The 22,022-nt window shown below is 39.3% G+C and overlaps 1 protein-coding gene across 2 annotated transcripts in view; it reads left to right on the top strand.

The window, feature by feature from the left end:
* Serpini1 (serpin family I member 1) overlaps window positions 1–22,022 on the top strand; it is an 80,658-nt gene that overhangs the window by 827 nt on the left and 57,809 nt on the right. The gene's annotated exons all lie outside the window — the stretch shown is intronic.

Here is a 22,022-nt window from a genome sequence, read left to right as displayed (position 1 = left end):
TAGGTGCGTAGCTGGTAAAAAATCAAAAATGCTATTGATATAGAATGACTTCGGAACTATTTCCATAGGAAAACAACTTTATGCTCTTCAGTACCTGCCGCTTGTGTTGGCTTATCAGATTGTTCTGCTACGGACCTGTTATCCAGGGCAATTGTATTTCAGATTCCTGGGATTGCAAAAGATCTGTATTACAGAAGCCAATAATGAGATAAAATGGGTTCGGGTTGAGCCTATCATTAGTGTAACTTTTACCGCAATAATGAGAAAATAAATTTAAATAGGCGGTTAGTTCGCTTTCCTTGCTGCTGGCGCTGGAATATTGAAACAAAGACCTGGATTCAGTCTACAACAGGAACATATGGTGTACTTCATCGCTGCTGCTTATTCTCTCGTTTGTGTCCGGCAACGTTTGTTGGTCTTTTTAAAACAGGAGTCCAAGGGAAGCTGTGTGGAAGAGGTTTCCTCTGTTGAAGAGAGCAGGTGTAAAATGATAACTTTTAGTATGTTATAATGGGTTCCGATTTCAGAGATATATCGTATCATATAATAATACTTCATTCTCATCGTGTGTATACTTTTTAAAATGCAAGTGTAATAACTATGGGTAGAATTATGCAGTAATCCTTGGTGAAGATAATAGTCGTCCCTACCTCTGGGTAACTAGGACAGATTACAGCCTTTTTCATTTTGAAAAAGTAGTAAGAGTCTATCATCTTAGTTCATTTTTTTGTCATTACACAGTGCCCCAGATTAAAAATCTATTAATCACAGTACCATATTGCATCATATTCTTCTCTGAGATGCCTTCATTGTGACAGTTGACTGCTCCATAGGGTGTCAGAATACTTTAGATTTTTTTTAAAAAAAAAAAGAATGGCCAATAAGGTCCAGTAACAACCTTCTTTTTTCTTCTGTTGTCGTGCTGTTCTGATTTTCTTTAGGATTTGGACTTCTGTTTTGTGATGCACACAAAAATGCCTTTTTTAAAAATGAAGTGGCTCAAAGGTATTCTCTCCATGGTTTAGATTTCAGTCCCGCAGAGTGCTGGTACTAATGAGAAATCTACATCACTAAGTTAATTTAATCCTTCCCTCCCACATTCTCACATGCCAAAGAACTGTGGGCACAGAAAAAAAAATCTTAAATAAAAATAAACACCAACAAAAATATCTAGGCTGAGAGTGAGCAGATCAGGTAAGTATGAGAAGAAGCAAAGATGTTGTAGGACAGCAAAAGCAGCAGAAGCCACTGAACTCCGCAGCCACAGTCTGCTGGATGCTGGCTTTGTTACCGTCCTGGAGACCTGTCCGTTGATGTAGCCAGCTAGCTGATGTGGTCTCCAAACCATGACTGGGGGTGAGAAAATACAGTCTGGCAGTTTAGTAACTCTTGGATAGGATCCTGCTTGCTCTTCTTATTTGTGATGTAGATGCATAGTCCTGAGTCAGAGTCTTAGCTGTGAAGGCACCACTGCCAGTTCCTTTGGAAGCCGAATACCTGTTGTCTCTAGGTCATTCCCTGCACACAGTAATAATAGTCACGATAATAATATACATAATATTAATATGTTACATGACTGGCAGTGAAGCTCTTTCATAGCCTTTACTGGGAGGACCCTTTGAAAGAATTTTTGATGGAAATCAGTCAGAAACCAAGAAAATGGATAGAAGATAATTGACACAAAGCGTCTGAAATGGAGATGCGCGTTGAAGCTTCCCCAGCTATGTACATCGCTGGTCTGAGATGTCATAAGGCTACAGTGTCATTGAGAAAGAATGAAACTGCGGTTTTAAAGGACCCGATCTTTCCTTCGGATCCTTTTAAGAATTCAGTGGAAGAGACCGGGTTCCTGAGTCACTTTGGGAGTAAGAAGACCATGTTTCTATACGACAGCAAATCATTAGCAAAATCATACTTGGACAGTATCTTTCACCTTGAACTCTTCATCCAATTTCGTTGATGTTCACATTCTATTTCAGTTCATCAGAAATGTCTTCTGGGTTAGTGTTGGGAGAGGCCAATCAATTTGTATCATTTCACTTTATATAAATTTATCTAGCAGCTGGGATTGAAAAGCAGATTATTTTTCCTGCTCTTCTCACTTTTTATGGTCTGCATATGCATAGCTATGAGTGAGTGTATGGTCTGATGAAAAATACAGACGGCAGAGTGCAGACTGCCTCTCTGTATCGGAATTACTCGGAAGGGACTCCTTTAGCCAGAAGACTTGGCTAATTTCAAAGAGGGTTAGCTCTCGGATCCCTCTTTAAATTTAAAACTCCGACTTGTAAGCCTACTGAGTAAGGGTAAATTGACTGGAATACATTTCTAGCAGAAGGTTTGGTGGCTGTCATTGACGCAACAGGAGAAGGACTTTCAGGTTCAAAGTCAAATGGTATTGGTGTGGATGTGAGACAGGGAGAGAGATTGTAAAAATGCTTCAGAAGCATACCCATGGCACGAGAGAAAAGATGCTTGAGGTTTTGGGTTAAATTCATGTAAAAGAGTACAGTCTTCCTTTCTCAGCCACAAATCTCTGCAGACCTACATCCATAATGCAGACGTTACGTTTTTACGCTGTGAGTCAGTCACTAAGTCATTAATACATTAAATTTTGAACAGTTCAGGTTTGTAAAGGAAGAACAAATCCATCATGGTATTGTTTGGACAAAATTTCTAAAAGAAATGAAAACTAAAGTGAAGTTTATTCCCTTTAAGCTACATAGACAGACAATCAATAAAATAAGAACCAATAATTTTGATTTTTACAAAACTTCCTAAGGTTAAATACTGGCTTGGGGATCCAGAGCAATTGTCTATTCAGATAAGGATTTGATTTGCTCTTTAAATCTTACAGCTAATATTTTCCATATTTCATCCTTAAAATCTGGGTCATTGTGCTTTCTCTGCTGTTATAGGATGTATAAATAATCGTTTTCTTGCATATAGAACATATTTTTATTGTCATTCTCAGTCCTGGGAGTTGAAACTAGGTCCTCCCTCAGGTGTGTTAGGTAAGCACTCTACTACTGAAATATTAACTTATTAAGTCTGGGATTCGAAATTTTCTCAGGCTTTGCTTTGCTTTGGTTTGATAGGATGTTATTAAATTACTTAGGCTACTCTTGAAATTTTGATCCTGCTGTCTCCACTTCTCCAGGAGGCGTGGGTCTCAGAAGCTAGAGGATGAGGCTGTCCAGGCCAGCTGCATCCTTCTTAACTCCTGTTGCTATTGAGCAAATTCTATCAAGGTCAGCAGAAGGAAGCCACACCGTGACCACCAGCTTAGTTAGACGTGTTGTCCAGTACTGTAACCTAGACAGTGAGGTATTTGTGCTTTCATAGATAAGACAATTGATTTGTGCTTTCATAGATAAGACAGTCGGTCCCACCGAATGGTTACTGTGTAACTTAGTTACTCTGAAAATGGCTTTGTTCTCATGTGTTGACTCGAGCCAGATTTGATTCACTTTGTGGGCTGCAAAATTTCATCTACAGTTTTGGGTGGCAGCCTTTCTAAATTCATTCCAGAGGTAGGGACTATGGTTGAGAGGCATGGCTCTGCCAGAAGATGTCCCCAGGGTGAATATTTCCCAGCCAGGGAAGCCGGTGGCTCATCCATTGGCCATCAAGCCTCCGAGGAAGACCTTTGCTAATGTCTTCCTTTTAAAACTGAATTTCATTGTGTAAAGTCTGAATTTGTTCTTCAGTTTCTCTAGTTATTTTTTTCTAACCTACCCTCAGAAGGTAGGTCCTTCTGTATTATTTAAGCATTTGTAGAGTTGGGTGTTAGATACTTTTGACTTGACATTTTAGAAAAATATAATATGGTTTGTGTCAGAATTAAAAATGTAGTAAGTTTTTATCTTTTGTTACTAGACACTTGGTGAATGCTAGTTAATTGTAAACAATTCTTTGATAATGAAATTAATAACAGCAGCTATTTAGCTGTGTTTGCACTTAGCCAACATTTGCTAATATGCTGATGGGAATAAATTAGCTTGGAAATGAGGATTAATCCTCCCTATTCCTTTGACACTCTCCTGCTTATTACTGTGCTCCGGACTGTTCACTGAGTTCATAACTGTCTTGCTCATTGGATATTGAGGATATTTCAGACTAATTCTGAGCGTCATTGGCTTTTACACGTATGTTAAAGAGCCTTATACATAGGCCATATTTAATAGTGGTAGTATGTTCAGCTATTTGCTAAGCTTATTAGATCATTTTATGAACAAGTTCACTTTGCTTAACATTTCATTTAACACTGAATACAGCCCTCTGCCCCAACAGTTGTCTCTACTAAGAATAATCATTGCTGTCTACTGTTGAATTTTGGAGTGAATACAGCAAATCCTGTCCTTAACCTCAGCCTAACATGGTATATATGCTGTAGTTAGGAATTCATTGCTGGATGCCAGTTAAAGCCCTTCCACTTCTTGCCTCCCTAATTCTTTCATTTTAAAGATATTTTTAGCTTATACTACCCCCACATGCATGTGTTTGTGTCCATGTGCATGTATTTTTTCTTACCTATAAAAATATTGAAAAATTACATGCAAATAATATGAGGCTTCATCTCATCTAAATTCAGAATTTAATCCTTAAAATAGAACATTTGTTCAGTTTTGGCAAAATGGCCAAAAGTAAAAATGGCCAGAGTAAAAATGACATATGTGTTTGCTACCTTGGTGTTGTCACCAGGAAGGGAGAAGTTCTGAGGCCTTGCTCAGTTCTGACCTGCGTTACTTGGCTGTGGAAGCTTGTATAACCTGTCAACTCAACTACTGTTTGAGCCCCTTTGTGATTTAGCCTCGGAGTCTTGTGCTGCGAGCTCCTCGCTGGCTTGTAATTAATGTGGTAAGGCAGGCTGAGAATTTACTCTGCCTTAATAAGCTCATTTTTAAAAGTGTATTTATTGTTTTTCTCAGATGTATCTCAACCAGCATTATCAGTAACTAGCTAACTGGTCTGGGCTAAGATGTTAGTGAGCACCTCTCAAGTGTCGTCCATCTCTTTCCTAGCACCTTGTTTGGATTATTGGTTTTCTGTTGTTTTGAAATGAGAAGACCTCACTGGGAAAGTTCTCATATTTTCCTCCACTTGACCTTACCCAGAAATATAAGAAATGATTGATATATTGCCTGTACTTAATTTCTTTTATCCTATATTTTAAGATACTATTTCATGTACCCCAGACTGGCCTGATACTCAATATATGTCCAGAGATGACCTTCAATCATGATCCTCCTGTCTTGACCTCCCAAGTGCTGAATTTATAAGTTTAGGCCATCACACAGCTGCCCTTTGTTTGATAATCTAAGTTTTGTTGGGTTATAGGTGTTTCAACACTGTTTGAGTTGAAGAAGTAATTTATTTTTTCCATCTCTTAGTAGGATGCTATTATGAAGTATAATATGCAGTATCATGTTATTACTTACTTGCCACTCACTTGAATTAAATTAGTTATTGAAGCATTTAATTATTGTACCCCTCACAGAACACTTTGAAATCCTTGACACAAACAGTGTCTATGAGGTATGTTCAGCCTTCTAGTTAAGAAGCCTCTGTCTAGTTACTGACATAGATTCTTTAATTGCTTACCTGTATTAAATCATTTATTCTATCTTGAAAGCAGTTTAACTCATGAATGATCAGTCCTCTGCCATGTACTACCACATGAAAGTTGAATGGAATATTCCCACAGCTGCATAACAATGTTGTATTTTTTGTTTCAGGTAACTCAGGAAACTTAAAAAGTTATGAGGTCTTACCCAAAGGGTGCATACATGAACTCTGTCAGAAAAGGTTTTTGGTTTATTTCCTGTATTTAAAGTCTCTGTGTTCCTATGAAGAAGTAGAGCTGTTGAAGTGGTTCAGCGGGTAAAGGTGCTGGCTGCCAAGCCTCATGACCTGGTTTGAGTCTCTGGGCTTCACGTGGTAGAAGAGGACTGCTGAGAACTGCCCCCACCTACATACATGCATCTATACACATGCATACATGTTTCCACATATATAAGGCATATATGCCATAGAAAACGATAAAGAATTAATAAGAGACCCTGGGATAGGGCTTCACGTGGTAGAAAAGGACTGCTGAGAACTGCCCCCACCTACATACATGCATCTATACACATACATACATGTTTCCACATATATAAGGCATATATGCCATAGAAAACGATAAAGAATTAATAAGAGACCCTGGGATAGAATTTTTTGAGGCCGGTCTCACTAGCTCCTGCTGCTCCCTAGCTTGCTGCCTACCAGAGCTGACCTTGAGATCCCCTCCTCCTCCATCTCCCCACAGTGTGAGGGTTATAGGCTTGTTCCATCCGGACCTGGCAACTATTCATGGTCCACAAAATAAAAAAGCAGATTAGATGATTTAGAAATGGAGATATAGTAACAAATTCAGCAGTTGGTGTATGTCATTTTATCTGGCTGGTATTTGTCACCCATGCTACACCTGTGACTGATGTCATCTTGACCTCTGTTTTGATTGTCATTCACTTGAGTGGATAGTAGTTTTAAGGGGGAGGGCATGTTGGGTAAATTATTTAAAAGTCAAATGCATTTACACTAACAACAAAAGCATGTTAAGGCTGGGCGGGTGGCTTGGCGGGTAAAGGACTCACTAAGTTATTTTAAGGACAGATTTCATATCCGCAGTGCCCACATGAAACTGAGAGCTTTATAGGTCTGTAATCTCGCTGTCCCTTCTACAAGATGGGAGGCAGAGGCAGAAGAACACCCACCCTAGGCCGCCTGTGGTACAGTGAGAAGCCCTGTTGTAAACAATCCGAGGTCATCTGTCTATGCAAGTCCTTCCATAGGCTCTGTGGCACACAGTGCTTGCCTCCCCCTCCTTCCCACCATCCACCACCACCACACACACCCATTTAAAGAAGGCAGATCAGCTCATAGAAATGTAAAACCAAATATTTTCAGGTGTAGTGGCCATGCTATTAATCCCAGCATTCTAGAGGCAGAGGCAGGCAAATCTCTGTGAGTTGGAGGCCCAAGCCTGGTCTGCATAATGAGTTCCAGGGCGACATGGTAAGACCCTGTATCAAAAAAACAGGCAAAATCCAAAGAACTGTATTCCCAATATGTTGGCCAAGTATTTAAGAATTTAAAAACAAATGTCTCAATTACAGATGCTTTCAGCTACAAGTTTTAGGCAAAACGATATAAAACAATAGAATTTATTTTACATTCCTACTTTATTTATTTACGTATTTATTTATTTTAAGAGCAGCAATCCAGGTGAGTAGATGTTGGTTTTTCTATAGAGGCTCAACATTGTCAGGTTCTTTGACCCAGCAATTGCTCACATTTTGGTGTAAGGTAAACCCTTTACCCATCTGTTCAGGTATCAGGTTCCAGTCCAAGGATAGAAGAATGGGTGATGAAGCTTTGAACCAAGAGATAAAGTTTTCCTAAAGGCCTCCAGCAGATACCTGCTGTGCACTCACTGACCACAGCCTGTTGTTGCTACAACCTCAAAGGAAGCCGGGGTATCAGGGACTTTTGGTGTATGAAGCAAAGGGATGGGGGATGGAACACGACCTAGGGGTAACTTTGAGTAATGGTAGCCAGATGATTCATTCAAATCATGGTAGCTTTAAATTTTACTCGCATTCTTAGAAACTCGGTACCTTCCCCAACGCCCATCTGGTACATTAGCAACGTTTACCTTTCCCACACCAACTTTCATCTGGGTAATTAGCAAATTTCAAGTTACTGGGTAAAGGGAATCCTCAAAGGCTGTGGGCATCTCTCTCCAGAAAGCTACCTAGCAGCGATCTAGTTCCTTTTCTGCAGTTTCTCATCGTGACAGTCTGTAAAATTTGATGATTATATTGTAATCTGCTCTAATCCTGAAAATATTTAGGAATCTATATGACTGCATTCAATACTATGGGTCTGTAGGGCATGGTGATGCACACCTATCATCCTAGTATTCAAGAGGCTAAGGTAGAAGGGTCATGAGTTTGAAGCCTACCTAAGCTCCATGGCAAGACAGTAACTTATCGAATAAATAAATAAATAAATAAATAATCCTCGATATTAGGATTGCTTTTAAGGAGTTGGAGGTTTGCTATGCTGCCTGACAAAATAAAGTAAGCAATTGCTCCTTAGAGGGAAGTCCTATAGAATTTATCACCATAGAAAATGATGTTACCCACTTCTAAAACATAGGATGTTGCCAATGTCTGTGCGGTGATCACTACCTGCAGGGTGACTCATCTGTCCAGTGACACATCTCAGACTTAAGAGTTGTGATGAACTATTCTCTCAGATGGAAAAGCCCAAGGAGAATTCCAGAGGGAAGAAATGAAAACAAGCATTACTAAACATTTCACCTTAACTTAAAGATTTAATTTCACTAATGATGCCAAACGTTCTTGGCCATATCGGTGTTGTACTAATTTTAATCTTTGTATTCTTTACCCCCATTTTACTTACCTATCTGGTTCCCTTATAAGAGTGGCTTTGGGGGAGGGGGCAAGAGTCCCAGTTAATGACCACATAAGTTTCTAAACTCTTTGTCATAGAGTAACATGGGGTTGGGTACTATAGGAAGATTAAAAAGATAAGTTACTGCTTGTCATAATATGTCAACATAGTTTACAGAAAAGGCAGCATGCAACACAATCACATGATTCCTTTTAAACCATTTTACTCTTACTTCTAAGAAAGCATTTTCTTTAAAAATTGATTCTCATGGTTTCCTAAAATTTTTAATAAAGTAATTTTAAAAAAGGAATCATAATGGTACCAGTATTAGAAAAATAAAGATTAATATGAGGTGCTGTGACTATAGAGCAACAGATTATATAGCCTTAATGTAGTAGGCCAATCATTAAAGAAAAACTGAAAACTCAGAACTAGAAAATCTGAATACAGTCTCAAAAGGCAAAGATCTACAAGCAAGCAATATTGTAAAATAATCTACTGTAACAAAGTGGGATTTAATCCAGATTACTGTAACATAAAATTAAACCACAACCACCCTGTAAAGATTATATATATATATATATATATATATATATATATATACACATACATATATCCTGGATGCCTGTGGGGGCTGTGTCAGGCAACAACAGAGATCCATAATATTTTCATAGTGACATTTAGCAACCTAAGATGATAATTTTCTCATCTTTTTTTCTTTTACTTTATTATAAAAAACTAACTTTGATATAAGTTTAAAAAGTCACACCAAAATTATCCAGACCCAAATAACCAAATAACTTGGCTAACCTGTAAGCAGATACAATTGGAATTCAAATGGGAAGCTGAGAAGTTTCACATTAAATTTATGTGTGTACACCTACTACCAAAAGAAAAAAAATCCATGCTGGAATTAAAACTAGAAAAGCATACAGACTCGCATATCCTTGTACATTGCCTGCACTCCTTCCTCAATTCCTTCTGTTTGCTTCTCTTCATGGTACACTGTACACATAATGTATATTTACATATGTATTACATATACTGTTCAGATTCCACATATGAGATGGACTTATCAGGTTTTTACAGAATTCTACAAATGTCAGTGCTAAAGTTGTATGTAATTCTGCAGGACTAAATGTAGTTTCTTAGTATCTGGAATAAGGCAAGAATATAGAACCTCTCAATTATGTTCACTCCTGTAATGAAGAAACTGGAAAAGGCAAATAAAGAACTTCTTGACTAGAAACAAATAATGAAACCCATACTGAGAGTTGAAATGAATTATATATAGAGAAAACCCCAATGAACACACACAGAGAGTGTGAGACCTTGGAACACACAGCTCTAAATGGAATGTGTCCATCAAATCCTCACAGAGCTCGGGGAATTCCCAAGAAGAGGAGGCAGAAAAAGTGTAGGAGCCAGAGAGGATGGAGGACATAAGAAGAACAAGTCCATCTGAATCAACTAAACAACATACATATAAAGTCATCGAGATTGAAGCAGCAGGCACAGGGCCTGCACAGTTCTGCAACAGGTCCTCTGTATGTGTAACAAATTTCAGTTTAGTATTTTCATGGGACTCCTAAGTGTGTGTATGAGCAAGTTTCTGATTCTTGAGCCTACCCTTGGGCTCTTCTATTGGTTTGCCTTGTTTTATATTTTATCTTCTAATGTTTTGTTGTTATCTCTTAGAAGCCTATTTTTTTTCTAATGAGAGACAAAAGAGATCATGATGGGGGGGGGATGTAGGGAGGAACTTGGAGAAGTAGAGGGAGAAAAACTTAATCAGGATGTATTGTATGAAAATGAATCCATTTTCAACAATTGGAAAAGATAACATTATTGGAAATTTGAGAAATCAAATGGGAAATCAAAATGAGGAACTGACAACAATAGAATAGCTTAAATTAAAAGGATGAGTAACAATCATTGGCAAAATTTGACAAAATTGAACTCTGTTCTGGCCTCTGAATTCTAGGCTTCACGCAGCCGCTTTGATAAACACTTTGGCCATTCCTCAGAATGTTAACTACAAAATTTGCATGTGACCCCAGTAATAACACTGTACCTGTGCACCCAAGAGGATTTGGGAAACAAGTCCACATAAAAGTTGACCCATAGGCAAATTCAATGTATTTCTATACAGTGGAGTATTATTTGACCATAAGAATGAGTGAAGTGTTGGCAGATGCTAACCTCCATAACCATTCAACACATGCCCACCAAACGGCGAGATACAGTAGAGCAGTTTTATAGGGAATCTCTAAAAAAGGCAAATCCATAAAAACATATAATTAATGATGGGTCAGAGGGCATGGAAATTGACCGTTATTGGCGTGTTCCTTTACATCGTAAAGGAATGCCCCAAACAGACGAGATAATGATGTTTTCTTAATTTCATGAGCCTGTCTTTTAAAACTGGTTTTATATTATAAAAACATTCTAATGTGCAGAATGAATGTGAAAGACAATTGATGCTACCCTCTGGCTTCTGTACACACACATGCTACCCTCAATTGATGCTACCCTCTGGCTTCTGTACACACACATGCTACCCTCAATTGATGCTACCCTCTGGCTTCTGTACACACACATGCTACCCTCAATTGATGCTACCCTCTGGCTTCTGTACGCACACATGCTACCCTCAATTGATGCTACCCTCTGGCTTCTGTACACACACATACTACCCTCAATTGATGCTACCCTCTGGCTTCTGTACACACATGCTACCCTCAATTGATGCTACCCTCTGGCTTCTGTATGCACACATGCTACCCTCAATTGATGCTACCCTCTGGCTTCTGTACGCACACATGCACATTCGTGTAAACATGTACACCACACGTGCATACACACAAAATGGATATAGTCATTAAGCCTACCAAAGAAAAATGTAGAATAAATTTCAGGTACGGGTTTATTTTAATTTTAACAACCCCTGGCCATGAAATCTTTAAATCAACGATCAGGCAGGAAAAGATTTTGCTGTTAAATTTAAAATAAATTTATCTTAAAAATAAGATTAGTAAATTGTATTGCAATGAAAGTGATTGTAAAAAAATAGAAAAAGTCCAAAATAATGAAATTATGCAAAGTTGAATTTTGAGAAACCTCAACAGGCAGATAAAACTAGTAATAAATCATTCATGTGGCATCATTGGACTTCAGAACACGAGGCAAAATAAATGACGATTGGTATCTTTAAAAGTAGGGTTATATATTGCAATTTTGGAATGCTAGGACAAGGCTAAACTTGAAGCAGATACACAGTAAAGGAAGTGGAAAAACTCATTCTCTTAGTTACTTTTCTTGATGGTGCAACAAACGACCTGACAAAAGCAACTGTGGAAAGTGAGAATGTCTTTTGGCTTATGGCTTGAGGACATAGCCCATCATGGCAGAGAAGGTATGACTGCCGGCATTTGAGACAACCAATCACATCACATCTGTAGTCAGGAAGCAGAGAGCAATGAACACTGTTGCCCCTGTTCACTTTCTCCTACCTTGTTCTGGCCTCCAGCCCGTGGATTCGATCTGACTACATTGAGTTTGAGCCTTCCTACTTTAATGAAGCCAGCTTCAAAACTTTCTTATAAACATGGCAACAGAGCTTGTCAAATTGATGATCCTAAACCATCAAAGTAAGTTTGTCATGCCCTGCGCTGCAGCACTCAGTGACAGGAGGACTTAATAGTACAGTCTGCAGGGAAGCACAAAGGAGTTGTTTATGATTCCTAATCCTTTTGCTCAGCATACCTAAGAACAAAAGGAAATTTTTCTCCGTTGTAAAAGGGACAAAGCATAACAGAAGCACAGAAAATAAGAAATAATACTTTGTTGCCCACATCGACAGGAATTCAAGATTAAATTGGTGAAATAAGATACAAAAGTTTGCTGCTGTTTTGCTTTAAAGGCGCTTAGATCTTAGAAATAATTGGGTTTTTTGTTGTTGTTGTTGTTTTCTTTAGCGGTTTTTGGGTGTTTTGTTTTTTTGCGACAGGGTTTCTCTGTGTAACAGCCCTGGCTATCCTGGAACTTACTCTGTAGACCAGTCTGGCTTCCAACTCACAGAGATCCACCTGCCTCTGTCTCCTGAGTGCTCACTTACACTGTGCCACAACTTACACCTGCAAACAAATTATTATTGTGTCAAATTGGTATAGTGTCAAAAACCAGGAGCTAACACTGAGATGTTGAAAGGAAAAAAAATAACAACCAGGCCGTATTTTCAGTTTCCCACAGTAGGTGAAGGAAAACTTCTCAGATTAAAGGTAGTCTCTATACCATGGGAGCAAGCGACTAAAAATGGAGTTTGGGAGTTATTTTTATGATCATGGGAAGGGTACATGTTATGGGTTTATGATCAGATAGTTAACATACCACAAAACACAATCATTTAATTCTCAGAGCAATGGAAACAGGTTACAGTGTGTAATCTACAAGATTATTGAGGGAGAACCACTCAAAAGGTTGACCTCTAGCTAAGGACATAAGCAAAGTCTAACTTTTTTTTAACGAAAAAGAAAAATGGAGTCAGCTGTTCCCTAAAACAAATAAAAAACAAACTGCTACTACCTTGCTTTTAATGGGGATTAGAAATTAAATTTGATGTCAAATAAATAATTGTTATGAAATGGGTTATCTTGTGGTAGAAAGAAAAACAACAATGTGTTAATGTGCCTGGTCAGTTATACCAGATCATTAGAAAATAGGAGAAAATGTAAAAAATAACAAATTCTTTTTAAAAATTGTTTATTTAGTGTTTGGGCATAGGCGTGTGTGTGTGTGTGTGTGTGTGTGTGTGTGTGAGAGAGAGAGAGAGAGAGAGAGAGAGAGAGAGAGAGAGAGAGAGAGACATGCTTGCTAGTGGCTGCAGAGACCAGGAGAGGGTATCAGAGCCTCTGCAGCTAGAGTTCTTAGCTTTTGTGAGCTACCCCCATGTGGGTGCTATGAGCAGAAGTGGGGTCCTCTAGAAGGGCAGCAAGCATTCTTAGCCTCTGGGTCATCTCTACAGCCCCCAGATAAAATGCTTTTCTACCAATGATTAAATCAATAAATGTTTTTCACATTCGTAGAAGATAAAATTCAAAACAAAGAATAAGAATATGATCAAAGCAGAAAAAAGTGTTAAAACATTGTCAGCATACTAAACAAATTATTATAACTATGCATAGTTGAGGCCCTTCCTAATTTTAAATACAGGGTTTTGCTTTGTAATATGGGCTATAGTTGAGCATAAGCTCCCCCTGTCTCACCTTCTGGAATGTTGTGATTACAGACATACACAAGTGCCTAGCCTTAGTTTGTTGTTGGAAGTTCAAAAACTCAGCATTTTTTTATATTCTAATGAGACTGGGTCTCACATCCCAGACTGGTGTCTGACTGAACAGGACCTTGAACTTCTTATCTTACTGCCTTTGCATCCTGATGCTGGAATTCTAAGGATGGGCCACCAGATCCATTTCATAGAAGCTAGGTATGCCATCAGGACTTTGTGCCTGCTAGGTTAGCACCCTACTAAATGAGCTGCATGCCTAGAATCCTGCTATGCAGGTTTAAAGAGACACATGAAATAAAGCAATACCAGGGTAAGGAAAGGGAATGCAAAGAAGTCATCCATACAGGTTAAGTTAAAATTTTATATAAGACAAGGCAGAATTCAAGACAAAAAGGTTGAATTTCATGAAAAGAGAGTCATTCATAGCGGTGAAAGTATATTACAGTGTGAAGACACCATAACATTGAGCCTGTCTGTACAGCCACTAAGGAATTAAAACCTGAAACAACTTGAAAAATAAGCATGACCGTGGATGTTGGTGTCGAATCCCTATTTGGACAGGTGGAAGTAAATGAGCCCACAAAGTAAGAGGCTGCATCGTTAAGAATGAAGAAGAGAACACGAGCTAGTGATGAAGCAGAGGAGGAAACTGTGGGAAAAAGTGATGTCGATCCGAGGAAAATCTGGAATGGGGATTCAGCAACATTTATCTTTACATTGCTACAGGTCAGGAAACCCACAGGTGAAGTGTGTGTGGCTCCTGTTTGCTACCATCTCCACCATGCTCTGGTCTTACACTCAGCAGGTGCCTTGCCTGTGAGCATCATTGCCGGTAGGCTAGGAAAAGCTGAGGAAGCATGATGTGGAAGTTATGAATGAACAACGGGCGCAGAACAATTTGTAATTCAAAGTGGAGAAGCCGATAAATGTGCTGTTTGGTGATTTTTGCCCATAAAAAATGTTTATAAATTTAGATTAAAAAGGGGGACAGTTATGAAACTGAACCTTTGAAGCATTGAAACCATTCTGTCTTAAAAGGACAGTTCATCTGTCTGACGAAATAATGTTGCCTTGAGCATTTTTCAACACGGTTTTAAAATTACCACTTGCTTTTTGATTAAAGACATCAATTTTGATTGAAATACTGAGCTTCATTTTCTCTCACTGTGTGTGTTTGTATTTAGTACTCTAATTCATCCTGTTTGGAAATTTCCATATTTTTGTTTTGTGTGCCTCTTCGTGTCCACAAAGCTTATTAAGACACCTGTGCTTCTCACACTCAGAGTCATACATCCAGCTCACTTGCTGGCATGAATAATTATCACTGAAAATCATTTCTCATAGGCAATGTGCCATGGTAATTGCTCTCTTTGCATAGATACTCTCTGCTCTGCTGTGGCTGTAACCCCATGGTAGAAAACACACCCAACATCTACAAAGCCCAAGGTTAGATCCCCAGCAGCAACAACAAATGCACTGAATATTTTAAGCGTTTTACCTCCTTTTCTTTTCATCAGCAAGACTTGGTAATCAAATCCTGTAGCAAGATCTTATCAGTCAGATCGATATGGAATTCCCACACAACAGTAGCCGGGCGACACAGGATTAGCTCCTGAATCTAGCCAACACACATGATGAAGAGTTCACCGTATTCATTAGCTCATGCCTTAAGCCCATTTCAGAAACTATTAAATTTAAGCAATATGTCTACTTTTCTGTTCCTTGCTACTTAATTTGTGTGTTCAGACAAGGTAACAATGATTCAGTAATAGAAAGCAAAAGCAAAAGAAGTGGAGAACTCTGGGAATTAGGAAAACCAAACAGAGCAAGGTGTTCAGATAGAAGTTCCCAGACAGGAATGGGACAATGGTGGTGCTCTGAGTTAGCTGGACAAATGAGGGACAGTCCTCCTGAATTCAAATGATGATCTTCATGTATGAGGAAGAGCATAAATTCTTGTCTTTCCATTGAGGGTGGGTGGGTGATGACACTGTCTCTTTAGGTTTCATACAACTTGTTTTGACAGAAAAATATTTGATGCTTAAGAAGTAAAATTACAGCTATTGGCAAAACAGCCGCCCGGAGTGACTTATTTTCAGAGAAAGGAAACCAGAACTGAAGTTTTGCTTCCTCTCTGCAGCTGCATTCATTTACTGTTTTTCCAGCTATGAAAACAGTTCATGCAGAAATGCTTGAGATGGGCACATGAACACATTAGACGTTATATAAGCTTTCTCCTTTCGCACTTGAATTCAGGAGGCTGAAGTTATTTCAGCCATGCAGTTTGACACAGAAATAAAATGAATATAAGGAAAATTAATGAAGCAGATGAGGCAACATGGAACAATGGGGTTATACGCATTTTTTCTTGGTACGTGTTTGTATGCTATGTGGAAGCAGTTCTTAGTATGGGAGCAGACAGTGAAAGGTTTTAGGAAGGTAGTAGGTACTGTATGGGGGAAATTCAGAAAACAACACTGTTTTTCAAGACAGTACCTTTTCTATGACTTAAGTACCATACAAATTTCTATACACCCAACTGTTATCCTCTTGGTTTTTATAACTTCCTTTGAGTCAATTATCGGTGCAATTCCAATTGCTATAATGAGAAAAGTAAGAAAAACAGTTGCCTAGGTTACCTCTGGGATCAACCTATACTATCAAGTCTTTCAAGAGTAACTGAAGTGATGGAGGAAGGTCATTGGCTAATAAAGGCACTGCCCTGGCCCATTTTATTGGTTAGAGGATAGGTGGGAGGAGTAAACAGAACAAAATGCTGGGAGGAAGAGGAAGTGAGCTCAGAGACTCACAGCTCTCCTCTCGGGAGCAGACGCCTCAGAGAGAGACGCCATGCCCAGCTCCGCTCCCGGGATGAAGCTCCGACCCAGGATGGACTAGGCTAGAATCTCCCCGGTAAGCGCACCTTGGGGTGCCACACACTGATGATTAGAAATGGGTTAAATTAATATGTGAGAATTAGCCTAGAAGAGAATGGGCCAAGCAGTGATTAAATGAATACAGTTTCCGTGTAATTATTTCAGGCATAAGCTAGCCGAGCGGGTGGCTGGGGTGCTGGGGTGCTGGGGAAGAGGCCCCGCCGTCCCTATTACTTCATATGGTGCCCACGTGGACAACTGCTTCCACATAAAGCCTGAGACAGCTTGGGAAGTAATTCTAGAACAAAATGAAAGCATTGTGCCTGGTTTCTTGGTAGCAGCAATTTCTCGGTTCTACTCTGCTTGCTAGAGGCAAGCAAGCACCTCATCTAAGAGAGGCTTCCTGACTCAGCTTTAGCTGCAAAGCCTGCAGCTCATTAAGAGGTCCTGCCACGAAACACTTAAATGGTGTTGACGAAAAGCTGAACGCATGCTTTTCGATTTTCAGCCGTAGCAGGAAAAAAGCTGCGCCGTTTAAAAATGCCGGCTTTCTGGGCTGTCCTGCCAGGGCAAACTCTGACTGTTTGAGGCAGGAGGGCTGGCTACCGAGAGAGGACGTGAGTGTTGTCTGTTGTAGCTCACTTGCTGGCAGGGACCTTGAAATGCCATACAGTTGTTGCAGTAAACATGGCTACAGCCTGTATATCCGCCATGAGGCTGGAAAGCTAAGGAATGGACTGGATCTAGCTGGCAAAGCAACGCCTTTAATCCTACTGAGATCGCTTGGTAAATTAAAGATTCATGTGGTCAGAAAAAGAGAGATATACAGTAAAGAGAGATTCAAAGACAGAAAAAAATTCTGAATGGTTTAAAGTGTGTTAAAAATATATGCAGACAAAAGTTAAAGTTCTTAAAGTAAAAAAAAAAAAAACAAAAAAAAAAGGAAGAGAGTTGTTGTGTGTGGTAGCACACGCCTTTAATCCCAGTGCCTAGAAGGCAGAGACAAACAGATCTCTGTGAGTTCAAGGTGTAGCAGTGTACACCTTTAATCCCGAATGCCTGGGAGGCAGAGACAGGCGGATCTCTGAGAGTTCAAAGACAGCCTGGTCTACAGAGTTACTTCAGGTCAAAGATACAGAGAACCTGTCTCAAAAAGCAAAGAGTTAAAAGTAAAAATAAACAAAATAGAGGTTAAAACAAAGCTGCACAAAGATGGAAAATACACAGAGAATCTTGATACTGTATGCTATTATGCTCTCTTTGAATTGTTTGAATGCTGAGGAAGAAGCAACAGCTGCTAAAAGATATTTATTGATAAATGCTGCTGAACTAATCCGACATAGATATTTTGATGCCTTAACTTTGAAATTTGGATCTAAGGACATGATGCTTTGGAAAGGAGTTTCTTATTTTGTTTTCACAGAGGATGAGACGCTGTTCATTTCTTCTATTCCGATTTGGTATGATGGACCACGCCCTCCTGAAGGGTTGGTGTGAACGCCTTCAAAAAATTGCTTCGCTCAACTGCCAACTGAGATGAAACTAGCACACAGGTTATACCAAGAAAGACCTAATTAACGACGCCCCCATTCAGCAGGAAGCAGTTTGGAGAGAAATAACTGCGCCCATATTCCCAAAAAATGTTTATAAATGTTCTTTTACATTTAAAGGGGGATATGATATAGATATGAATAATTTGCATTAGTATAGATTTTGCTTTATTGATAGAGATTTAAGGTCAATTTTGTTATATGTATAAGTGTTTCTGATTTTGATTAAGGTATTGTGATTGTGTAGTTGATTTAAATATGTACTGTATAATTAAGAAATATAGGTTGTTAATGGATAATCATCAATAATAGTAAAGCTTGTAGTCATGTTAGTTAGATTTTCTAGATATATAGAGATATATTTTAGATAGACATTCTTCGTGTCTTTCAAAGATTACAGAATAGGACATTTAATGTTTTAATAACTGAGGACTTTTCATGACAATGAGACACTCTGCTCCTGGCAGCACCAATCTACTTCAAGAGGAAGATGGGCATCGAAGAGGCACCTTATGGGGTTTGATAGCCATTTGGGCAAGAAACTGCTCTTGCCTGGACTATTGCATAAACTGGAAACAGAGAACCCGCAGAGAGAGGACTACTGAACTTGCCTAAGGTGAGATGATCTTTCGGGGTTCCTGATTCATGAAAGAGTCTGCGAGACATTCTGCAGGACACAACAGATAGTGACTGAACTGACTTTGAATTTTCCTGCTTTATGGAAATGTCTGCTGGATACCATGGGCCTGAAGGCTGAAGATGGATGCCCCAACGGTACAGAGGAACTTTGGGTGACTGTCCAGGCAGCGAGATGTCTCTGTCATTTCTAGAGTTTTAAAAGTTTCTTAGTTCTTGTTTACTTAGGTAATATTATATCTTTCTGGAGTCTTTGATGGAGTTAAGAATAGTTAGTTATAGTTATAGTTTTCCTTAGTTATGATAAAGATTATTGTAACTTTTACTTGATAACTGTTTTGTTATATGTAATTTTGCTATGTTAAATCCTTTTTTTTTTTGTTTAAACCGAAAAAGGGGAAATGATGGAGGAAGGTCATTGGCTAATAAAGGCACTGCCCTGGCCCATTTTATTGGTTAGAGGATAGGTGGGAGGAGTAAACAGAACAAAATGCTGGGAGGAAGAGGAAGTGAGCTCAGAGACTCACAGCTCTCCTCTCGGGAGCAGACGCCTCAGAGAGAGACGCCATGCCCAGCTCCGCTCCCGGGATGAAGCTCCGACCCAGGATGGACTAGGCTAGAATCTCCCCGGTAAGCGCACCTTGGGGTGCCACACACTGATGATTAGAAATGGGTTAAATTAATATGTGAGAATTAGCCTAGAAGAGAATGGGCCAAGCAGTGATTAAATGAATACAGTTTCCGTGTAATTATTTCAGGCATAAGCTAGCCGAGCGGGTGGCTGGGGTGCTGGGGTGCTGGGGAAGAGGCCCCGCCGTCCCTATTACTTCACTGAAGTCCTTTGTGTATTTCTGTAAACTGTGCAGTTACAGCAGTGTTTGTGTCCCACAGCTTACATTGTGCAACTATAAATTCTCTTGCATTCTTAAAATTAGAAAAGTATGAGAGCTTAGTATAAATCTATGCCGTTTAAAATACCAATACAATCAATAGAAAAAAATTATAACTTCAGGGGAAAAGGTTCATTTACTGAAGTCCCTTTTTGTGTTTTGCAAGCATGAGGACATGAATTCCTAACCCCATGCGAAAGCCAGGCATGGCAGCATGGGCCTGTAATCTCAGTACTGAGGAAGAAGAGATGGAAAGCAAGGCCTGAGACTTGTTAACCAGCCAATCTAATTGAATCAGTGAGCACCAGATGCACTGGGATGTGCTGTTTCAAAAAATAATGCCAAGGGTTATTGAGGGAAACATCTAATGTTGATCTTTGGTCTCCCCATGCGCTAGCACCATGCACATGAACTTGTACATGCATGTACTTATGTCCACATGAACATATGCACACACAATTCTAGTGTGTGTTTCAGACAGAACTAGGCAATATTAAAACACAGCAAGGTTATTTTAAATCTGATGTTCAAACTGGCAGCTTAGTAAGTGAAACCTGCCTCACCTCATTAAGTATGCTTTGCAGAGTTTCTGTTTCAGAGAAAGCACTGTCTCTAGGTAAAATATCCCCTCTCCAGTGCCACAGACCCTGCTGATGTGCTATGTTGACTGCAAGACGCTTTCAGCTTCTGAGTTCTTCAGGCTTTTGAGCCCACTAGTACATTTAATATATCTCGCACTAGTCAGTGGTGTGTGGTTATGAAAACCATCTGATAGAAACAGTTTTTATGAAGGAAAGGTTTATTTGAACTCAGTTTTAAGGTTTCAGTGGTCCAAAGTCAGCAGGCTTCATAGCTCTGGGACTGAGTCAAGGCCGAATTATTGACTGGGGGAGATGTGACAGTGGGTGCTGACCTCATGAGGTGCTATAATGGTTCCTGGTGACTGTCAGTTTGACAGACTATAGGATTAACAAGGAAATGGACCACTGGGCATGCCATGATTGAGTTAATAGATGTAGGAAGCCCTGCCCACTATGGGTGGCACAATTCCCTCAACAGGACCCTGGACTATATAACTGAAGAAAAGTGAGTCGCAGCATGCCTTCATTGTCCTGTCTCCCTGGTTATGGATATGGTGTGACCACTTGTCTCAAGCTCATGCTGCCTTTATTTCCTCACCATGATAAACTGTACACTTGAACTGTAATCCAGAAAAAAACCCTATCTCCCTTAAGTTCATCCTTCTCAAAGTATTATAAGAACAGGAAAAAAACTAAAGTGGAGGGGACTAAGGACACTAGGAGTTAGGGAAGGGAGCTGATATAACCCCATCATGACCTATCCTCCAACTATAGCCCACCTGCTTGCAACCACATCCCAATTTTATATCCCCAGTAAAGGCCAAATACTAAACACATGAATTTGGAGGATGTTTCATATTCAAAGTGTAGCAGTGCTGTTGAATTACTTACAAATGTGTTGAGTGTTCATGTTTGGGTAGACTGATGTAGACTTGTTATTAAGCAGACCAACTCAAAGTGTATCAGAAAAAAATTTCTCAAAGCTTATTCTCCACAACTAAGATTAAAGGATGGAACACCCAATCTTTTCTATTAATTTGCTCAAATGTTTTCTCCCTGTGAAGAAAAGAAGTAGGAAATTGGAGATTTCTATTAAGTCAGATGAAAAATTGGAGATTTGTAAATTTGCAAGTATAAGCAATTGTTGTTGAATTCATTTGTCAGGGAAGAATCAAGTTCATCAGATGTCAGAGCATGGTGCTAAACTGCTCAGTTCTCCATACCCTCCCTTTGCTTTTCAACAATGATTCTCAAAAGTCTTGGGCTTTCGTGCAGGATGGGGGTGGGGGTGTCCAGTGAGATGCGTACATTAGAAGAACCTTGGTAGTTTTTCTAAGTCTACCTCATCTCCATTACCTACTACAGACTGGTTATTTTGAAGAATATATCATATTCCCTGGGTGTGGGAAAAGATTAGGAAACATATGTCTAATTCTTGCTTAGAACCACTATCACTACACTCAAAGGGAACAGTGTGGATCAGAATCTCCGTGTTCAGCTGAAGGATGGGAGATGGGAAAAACTGAAAGCATCTTGTAAGTGACGCCACTGTCTCCTGCTGAGAAACGCTGATGTTGGATTGACTGTTTGAGCTATCTTGGGACCTAATCCTCGGGACATCAAATATTTAATAAATCATGACTTTTTAAAGAGGAAGAATAAATTCGTTTCTCCTTTGAAGTTGTATAAAAATTTTATTTCAAGTTCCCTTTTCAGAGTTTACACTTCTAATAATTACG

This window comes from Microtus oregoni, unplaced genomic scaffold, assembly GCF_018167655.1.
Source record: "Microtus oregoni isolate MIOR12 unplaced genomic scaffold, Mior012 000010F_ref0000083, whole genome shotgun sequence".
Classification (NCBI taxonomy): domain Eukaryota; kingdom Metazoa; phylum Chordata; class Mammalia; order Rodentia; family Cricetidae; genus Microtus; species Microtus oregoni.
Note: the sequence above shows the minus strand (reverse complement) of the source record. Positions and strands in the feature narration are given on the sequence as shown.